The sequence below is a fragment of the Equus caballus genome, chromosome 24 (genome assembly GCF_041296265.1).
Source record: "Equus caballus isolate H_3958 breed thoroughbred chromosome 24, TB-T2T, whole genome shotgun sequence".
Lineage (NCBI taxonomy): Eukaryota > Metazoa > Chordata > Mammalia > Perissodactyla > Equidae > Equus > Equus caballus.
The window spans coordinates 53,199,316-53,207,974 of record NC_091707.1 but is presented as its reverse complement, the minus strand read 5'-3'; the positions used below and the strand labels follow the sequence as shown (position 1 = coordinate 53,207,974).

General features: G+C 39.4%; 1 long non-coding RNA gene across 1 annotated transcript; it reads left to right on the top strand.

Moving 5' to 3' along the window:
• Positions 1-2,819: 2,819 nt before the first annotated feature.
• LOC106782548 (uncharacterized) lies at positions 2,820-8,119 on the top strand. Its single transcript, XR_001379769.3, has 5 exons — positions 2,820-3,029; positions 3,319-3,604; positions 5,259-5,734; positions 5,974-6,082; positions 7,573-8,119. It is a non-coding gene; the product is annotated as an uncharacterized lncRNA (long non-coding RNA).
• Positions 8,120-8,659: the final 540 nt, after the last annotated feature.

Below are 8,659 nucleotides of genomic sequence, written 5' to 3'. Positions count from 1 at the left end.
CATCCCTGAATCTGAAACTCACCATGTGACTTTAAGCAAGAGAGTTATCCTTAAATCTCATCTTTCCATCGACAAAACAGATCCAAAAGGTGCATTATGATGATTAGAGGAAATATCGTGTGGAACATCTCCGGCGTATGGTGGGACTTCAAAAAGAGGTTGAATTTCTTCCCTTTCTCCCTCTGAAGGCAAATTTGTTCTATTGTCTTATTTTTATTTTTTTGTTAGTTTTATTTTAAAGGTGGCAGGAGAACTTTCCAGTTTATATTCAGAACCACCGTATTATTCTTACTTGACACTTAGGTAAACAATCACACCTTGAGATCGTAGGACAATCTGACCTGATACCAAGTGCCCTCAGAATGTCTTGATTCTTTTCCTTATATTTCTTACTTTTTAAAAACTTTTTTTTTGGTCTTTCTCTTCTTGGTTGGCCTGTTAACAGCCAATTCTCTGACTAATAAGACTTTTATGAGCCACTTCAGTCATCTATCCTTTTAAGTAAGCTTAAAATCAAGTGATTATTATTCTATTTATCGATTCTGAATTGAGGCCATAGGGTAGGACTAAGACCTCCCATATGATTCAAGGTCTTGGCTCCTGAGAAGCTCCTTCAGTTTCTTGGCTGGGCTAAGGAGAGTTGAGAACTCAGATGAGTAATCTACGGATAAAGATGTTCAAACTCTGAAGTGAGAAATCAGGACATTGACATTTAAGGTCCTTTGCATCCTGATGTGGGATGACTCACAGGACCAGGTTCTTGTGTTATAATTATGCCAACAGGATGTCTTTACCTGGATTTTGGATAATGAATTTACCGCTATCTACAGAGTGCTTAGTAAACCACGGAGGAATACATCATGCACAGCAGTAGATCACATTGCCTGTGGTTGAACTGAGTCTAGTTTCCCTCTGATTCTGACGAGAGTGGGCATGTATGCTTCTGGAGTACAGGGCCATCTCCAGAAGGCTTGTCCTTAGCAAAGCATCCCAGAGCCTTCAGGTGGCCCAATAGGGTCTGTGGCAGCTGCAGACCTCTGGCCAGTCACCTCTTTCCAGATCTCTCTGCTGTTTCCTGCTGTTTTTCATACTGTGTCACACAAATAAAATCATTTCCTATGTGTGCCCTGTAAATAAGTTAGGCAAGCACTGCTAGGCAGCACTTTCATCATCTAAGTGTAACTGCTGCTAATTTCTGTAAGGATGCCCTCACATGCTGTATCATCACAGTTGCATTTTTTAGCAAGAGAAAAACACCATAGATGACTATTCTTGCTTGTCCTCAGCACATCATTTAGGAAGCTTTCTCTGCTTGACCCACTCGCTCCTTTCCTCAGCCAAGTACTCCAGAGGACAAGAAGAGGAAGTTCAGAGTAGTGTACCGGTTAAGATCATAGGATCTTCAGTCAAAGGCACCCGTGCATGATTCATCATCAGGCTACTTCTTAGCGGCATCATCTTGGACACAGTTCTTAGCTTCTCTAAGTCTTGGTTTCTTCATCTCTAAAATGACACTGCTAAAGGAAAGGGTGTGCATGTGCATGTGTATATGTGTGTGTGTGTGAGAGAGAGATTAGAAAAGTTAAATATTGATATGATTTAACCATTTTACTCTTTTACTCCCAAATGAAACTAACGACCTATTCAAGCATTAAAGGAGCCTTCTCTGGATACCTACTCTATGCTAGTAAGAAGAGAGAAGATGACACATAGGCATTTTACGTTCTGTTACCTTACTGATGAGTTGGGGAAGATAATATGTAGATAGGTAACCCAGTAGGTTTGGCAATTTGTTCAGAAATACGCACTTTCTCTCTACTTTTGCCATCCTGAAGACAGAGTTTACTTCCCCATCTCTTTGACACAGAGGTTGACTGTACGATCTGCTTTGGCCAATGGAGTGTAAATGGATGTGATGTTTACCACATCTAAGCAACAGCTTTTAGAGGCAGTGTGAGTTTCTGCCAGCTCTCTTATTCCTGACCTCTGCCATGAGCCAACACCGTGTAGCAGGCAGGGGCTGTTTCTTTATCCTAGATCCCAGAATAAGAAGACCCAGGGAACAGATCCACAGTCCATCAGCAGCTTAGAGAAGAGCTCCAGAGCCCAGAGCTGCAAAGCTTTGGTCTACGCAAGCTTACGTGTAACATGGGCTGACAAATAATTGGGAGCTGTTTGTCAAGCAGCATTGTTACAGCAATGGCTGACAGATACAGATAAGAGCACAACAGATACATTTTACAAGACAGGAGCTATGAGAGTATTGAAATGTATTTAGATCTATCCTGAGAGGACAAGGCGATTTCATAGAGAGGTAGCATTTCAAGTGTGAGTCAAGAGTTATGGTATGAAGAGTAAGTTTGTTTAAATGCTGACAACATGTTTGCTGAAATGTCAAGTAGGTTACCAATAAACAGTGCACAAGTCAGCCTGGACAAAGGGCCGACTAGAGAGCATGTCCAATGAATGATTCTGCTCTCATGCATTATTGTTGAGTTCAGGCTCTGCAATGGCCTGGAGATTGAGAACTTCATTTTGGCTTGACTTGCTTTGAGTTCTTTCAGACATTGATCTGTAAATCCAGAGTTTAGGCTCAATTCAATTGGAAGGAAAGACAAAACCTTACCTCTCTTAGCATCAATGCTATCATTTGTAGAATTCCTTAATACAAATTAATATTTATGCAGAAAATCTCAAATATAGATTTTTGTATTCAGATGAATGCACTCGGATGAGTTGTTTATATGCATTTTAACATAAAATTCAATTATCATAATATTTCCTCATATGTCTATGTCTATAATGGTTTATGTTTACAGAATCTGTTCAAAAGAAGATTTTGAGATCTATGTACGAGAATTTGCAACTTGGCCCTTTATTGCCTGATATTGCATGACCTTGGGAAAATCACTTAATGTCTCTGAGACTCAGTAATCTCACCCCAAAAAAAGGGCAATTATTATTCCCATCTGATGTTATGATTTTGAAGAAAAAATGAGATAACACCTGTAAAAGTATTTGCTGTACAAGTAAGCATTTCCTATCTTCTCTTTCCTTTTTTTCTTTCTAGAAATGCATATGGTGTGTATGCAATTTATTCAATAAATAAAGGTTTGTATATAAAATCCAGCCAAAATTTAGAATTTAGAAGAAGATGACTACATCTATGTTTAAAGAAACATGTCTCTATATTCAAGAAGTGTTTCATCATTTGTAGTTCTCTTTCTTCTCCTTGAACACCTCTAACTTTGGATATGTCCCCATCCTTTTCACATGGCCTTTGTTTCAAATAAATGACAGTCATTTTTTTTTTTTTAGGAAGATTCACCCTGAGCTAACATCTGATACCAGTCTTTCTCTTTTTTCGCTTGAAGAAGATTGTCCCTGAGGTGACATCTGTGCCAATCTTCCTCTGTTTTGTATATGAGACACCACCACAGCATGGCTGACAAATGGCATAGGTCCATGCCCAGAATCCGAACCCATAAACCTGGGCCGCTGAAGCAGAGTGTGCCAAACTTAACCACCATGCCACCAGGCCGGCCCCTCACTTTTATTATATAATTTTGAAAGAAGTTAGTTAATTCTAAAAACACCCCATGAGGTAATTATGATCAGTTTACATTAGTTTATCCTTATATATAAGTAAACTAGGTTGTAAAGAAGTCTAGTAAATGAACCCATAAAGGGATTTTTAACCTCTACGACATTAACCACTTTCAAAATTTTATATCATTTACTTTAAAATTTAAAATTGTTTTATGTTGCTCACCATCAGATAAAATTGGTGCTTCAGAGACATGCACTGTGTTTATCCTGGGAGTGTCCTCTGGTCCCCCCAGGAATATACACACACCAACTTGAGAAGCCTGGGTGTTAGGTATGAATTCTCAAGATGGTGACATGTGACACTGTGGCAAGTATTTGGACCAAAATGAGTTAGCCTCCTCATTGAGGATGCTAGTTACAGAGTCAGCCTGATACAACTCACCAAATCTACCACAAATCCAAAGGTTTAGTTAAAAAAATGAAAGTGGAGGGTACCAGCAGCCAGGAGAGTGTACTGCAAAAGGTCTTCAGGTTGAAGAATTTGTTTTCAATGCTCAGACCTTCTTTGCCTTGTCCACACCAAGCTCCTGGTTGAGAGAGAAAGTAGACTGGATGTTCAGGGTCTAATCACGTGGTCTTTTTAACCGACCATCAGATTTGTTTTAATGATTCTCTGAAGAGTGATTCCTCCAGGACCCTCGCCTGCGTCCCTTTGTGCCTGGGTCCAGATGTGCGTCTAGAACACATTTAGTTCCACGTTTTCAAAGAGTGGCTGCCCACTCTGTGCATATGATTAATTCTACATGCAGCTAATTATACCCACAATTGGCTAATTGCACTGACAATTAGCCAATTGCAGGCCCAATTGGCCACTTGTCCCATAATTTGAAGGTGCAAGTGGACAATTGAAGGAACGATTAGATGCATGCAGAGTTTTACATATTCAAAGAGGAGGGTAGGGGCGGGACAGCCTTTGAAAATGTGGTCTTGAGTGCAAAGTGAAAAATCCCTGTGTGTAGGTCTTTGAGAAAGAAAGTTACGTTCACTGGACACTTTTTCAACCTCAGTACTTGGGCTGTTCTTAATTTTATTTATTTATTTTTTTTTACAAAATGCAGCAAACAACAAGCTTCTGTGCTGGATTGGAAATTTAAAACAAATTGAAATGTTTTGAATTTAAGTCAGAATGACCACACCCCAAACCATCCTGTATCTGTTTATTCTCACTCAATTTTCAAAATCAACATTTTTCCCCAAAAGATTATAAACAAGCAAACAGACAAACAATCAGACTTCCAGGACGGATGTGGTTGACGCCAAGCTTTAAATAAGCCAGAATTCATGAATCAGTCTCAAAGCCTTTGAATTTTAAGGGTTAATAGTAAATCAAGTGTGTCTCTGAGAGAAGCAAAAGTTACCAAGCTTTTGGCCAAATCTTGACTTTTCTCACGCTTTCCCAGGTATTCTTAATTTTCTTCATTAAAAGAATTTCGCATCCCATCAAAGTCCCTTATCGTTTGTTTGTTTTTTTCCCAGTGGCTATATTATCTAGGATACCTAGAAAAAATGGCTGCTTTCACCTCTCACTTATATGATCACATCCAGGGATCATACTTATTGTTAGAAATTATCTGTCAAAGCACAACCACCTAATTTCATAGCCCCCAAACCTATAAATACTCACCCTTCTGTGCATGCTTTCTTCTCAGGTGTCGCACCACAGGAAGCCCAGATCCAGAAATAAGAGCCTAAAATAGCAAGAAATTGTGTGAAAACTGGCACATTGTAGGCACCCAGTCAACAGCGACTGAAGATGAGTGTCACTTATGGGGAGTTTGAGGGCCGAGACAGAGGTTCAGAATCGTCTCCTGTAGTGTGGATTTAACTGCATTGCAGTTAAAATGAAACATGATTGTTTCGCTTCCCTCATATCTGCACTTTATATTTTTAGGGACTTTAGTCTTCCGTAAATTGGCCACAGACTCAGAAGTAAACGCAGCAGACGTCCATATATCAGGAATACACGCTACAAAGCAAATGCACTAAAACCCTGTAGAAAATGCCACTGCACCCAAGTGTCCCAAACTATAACCTTTCAAATGTGAGTCTCAAGGGATTTTCTGAGAGCAAAGGATTTCATGGACAAAGATGGATGGGAACACACAATACTACTTGCATATTTAAGGTAAAATATAAAAAGGTCAGCTATAAAAAAAAAACCCTCTATTTAATTCATGTTTTAACCTAGAATATTTCAAATGTAATTGATCAGGGAATCCTACTTTTCCATAATAGCTAATGCTATGCTTACTGAATCAGAGTTAAATGGGATACATCTTTGGAAATGCAGCACTAGAACACAGGTTAGAGCTAAATTGCTAAGTTAATACGTACCTTTAACAATATTGATTATTCATTTTTCAGCTCACAGAAGATTTTAAAAAGATCATTTTCAGAGCTCAAGATTGGGACCCCATAAAGGTACTCTGAAATAATCAATTTGGAATCCGTATGACAGCTCTGTTCGTTGGAGGTAAAGCACTCACGTCTCCGGGCCTCGGTTTCCTCATTTGTATAGTGGTAGAGCTGTGTTTGATGAACGTCAAGGTCCCTCCTGCCCTGGCATCCTCTGACACCCACTTGTTGAGCCAAACAAAGGTCTCTCCTCTCTCTCCTCAATCTCCAGGGCTTTCTATACAAATAGTTGGAAGACAGAGTTTCTAATCTAAATTTTCTGCATATCAGTTCATCACCTGGGATGAATTTCACCTATTCCAAGCCTCAGTTTCCCCAAAGAGAAACTAAGGATAATAGTATAGCCCAAAGAAGACTCAATGAGCTGATGACCGTTAGAACCATTTGAAAAGTATGAAGTACTCCCTATTACCGTGCTGCTTTATGAAATAGGATACTAGCAGTTTATATTAATATAACTGGTAGTTATATTAACTACTATAACCCAGATTCAATTATTCATGTTAATTGCCTTGTAACCGCTACTAATATGCTAATCGCAATAACGAACTGATGCTGTGCTTGATGCATTTCGGCACCAGATTTTGTTCTGCTAAACTTGGGGTTTTGCTTGGAGGGGAGAGTAGCAGTGCTGGCCTTCGGGCCGTGCCAGGAAAATGTGTGGGCCAGATGGCAATCCAAGTTGGTCTGATAGAACATTTCTATTTCTGTGGATTCTCAAAAATGAACTGACAGGCACGAAGCAAAGTGGTGACTCATAGCCTTCAGGTCCCTGACTTACAGCTTCTGAGCTGAAATTTCCTATTGTCCTGTGAAGCATATTTATGGAAGGATACACCCGGAACCTTCTATCCTCCTCCTCCTCATCATCGTCATCGTCATCGTCATCATCACAGCCCCTCTTCACCAAGCACCTACCATGTGCCTGGACCTGTTTTGTGTTCTGTTAATATAGACTACCAATCTTTCTAACAATGCCATGATGCATGTATCTGTATTGCCATTCTTCAGATGAGGACACGGCAGGTCAAGGAGATTAAGCAACTTGCCCACAATCACAGCTACTGAAGGGTGGAGTTGAGAGCTGAACGTAGAATGTCTACATTTTTTTCTTTTACATGACATTGTCTTTAAAATTGAAAATATCCCAAAGTTTGCAATCCTTCTGTAGGCAACCACCATTGTGTGTGTGTATATGCACACACGTATGCATATATTTTAATTCCACTCCCCAGAGGGACTATGGCACTGGCCTGGAACAGAACATTCATTGGGCAAATGCTTGCTGGCTTGAATTTCCAATAAGTCCAAAAGTTGGTCAACAGCCATGCTTTTTATCTTTGTAAACTGATCGAATATTAATGTTGGCCTCAAATTCTCATTATATAAATGTCTATATAAGGGCTTGAGCAAAACAGTCATTGGCAGACTAGGCTTAGAATCTAGATCATCTGACTCCCAGGCCAATGTTCCACACACCACCCTTTAGGAATGGGGAAACCCATTCATTCTTAGTCACTGTTTCTCTTTAATCTTCTCCTGTTGCAGGTGAATAAATGGTTTAATGAAAGGAAGGCCTATCTACCTATTATCTTCATCTTCATCATCACTATCAAGAACATGTGGGAAATGGCAGAATGCTGAGGCTTCTCAAGTTGTACATGAATACGAGATTGAACTGCAATAAGGATCACCCCCAGAGCTGGAGTCCACATGGACTTGGGGGCCTGGTATGGGCTTCAGCCTGGTGGTCATCCAGCCCCCAGCCTCAGAAAGACAGCACCTGAGGCCATCAGAACAGATGGTGGTATGGACGTCCAGCACAGTCGTCTGGGTAGTGAGATAGTAAAATATTATTTTGGATCACATTCTTGTTCTGTTTTAGACATGCACTGGGTTTTCTTTACCAAATGAGCATTCCATTAAAAAAAATTACCAAATTAATAGCATAACAAGTTTTCAGGGGAGGTTTATTAGAGTCAAATACTTAAAAAGCTGTCATTTAAACAGAAATAGTTGTTAAATTGAGGAGATAATTAGGTACCTGAAATTAATCAAAGTATGTTTTTAAAAATAAAACCTATATTTGACTCATTGCAAAGACATTTCAGCCTTGTCTGTTTCCTTGTATTATATTAGAAATTGGCAATTTTGCAAACTAATCTGCAAATTGCCTTTGGCCATTAAAATCCTGTTCTGCCCTTAACATGGTGGATTCTATGAAAGCGTGCCTCAAATCAAAAATCAAGCTATGAGCTCTGTGGGGTCTACAGGCATTAACTATAATGTACAAAGATGATAATGCTAAATTGAACACCTTTGTGCTCAATTTTCTACTGGTCTCCTCTTTCTCTCTTTATTTTTCTCTCTTCCTTTTTTGAATTGCCCATTTCTATCAGTTAAGTATACCATGACGTTGCCAGCTTAGTGGGCTAACGGAAATTATGGGAGTGAAGAATAAGAAAAGATTGGTGACATTCAACCAGTATGAAACCAGAAGTGAGTTGAAAATTGTTTATTCAAAAAAAGTATTATTGAGCCCTTGTTATGTGGTAGGTAAGGTGCAATGCAATTTAAAGTCCTTGGGTTTGTGAATTTTCATTCTGGTGAGGGGAAAGAGACAGTACACAGGAAA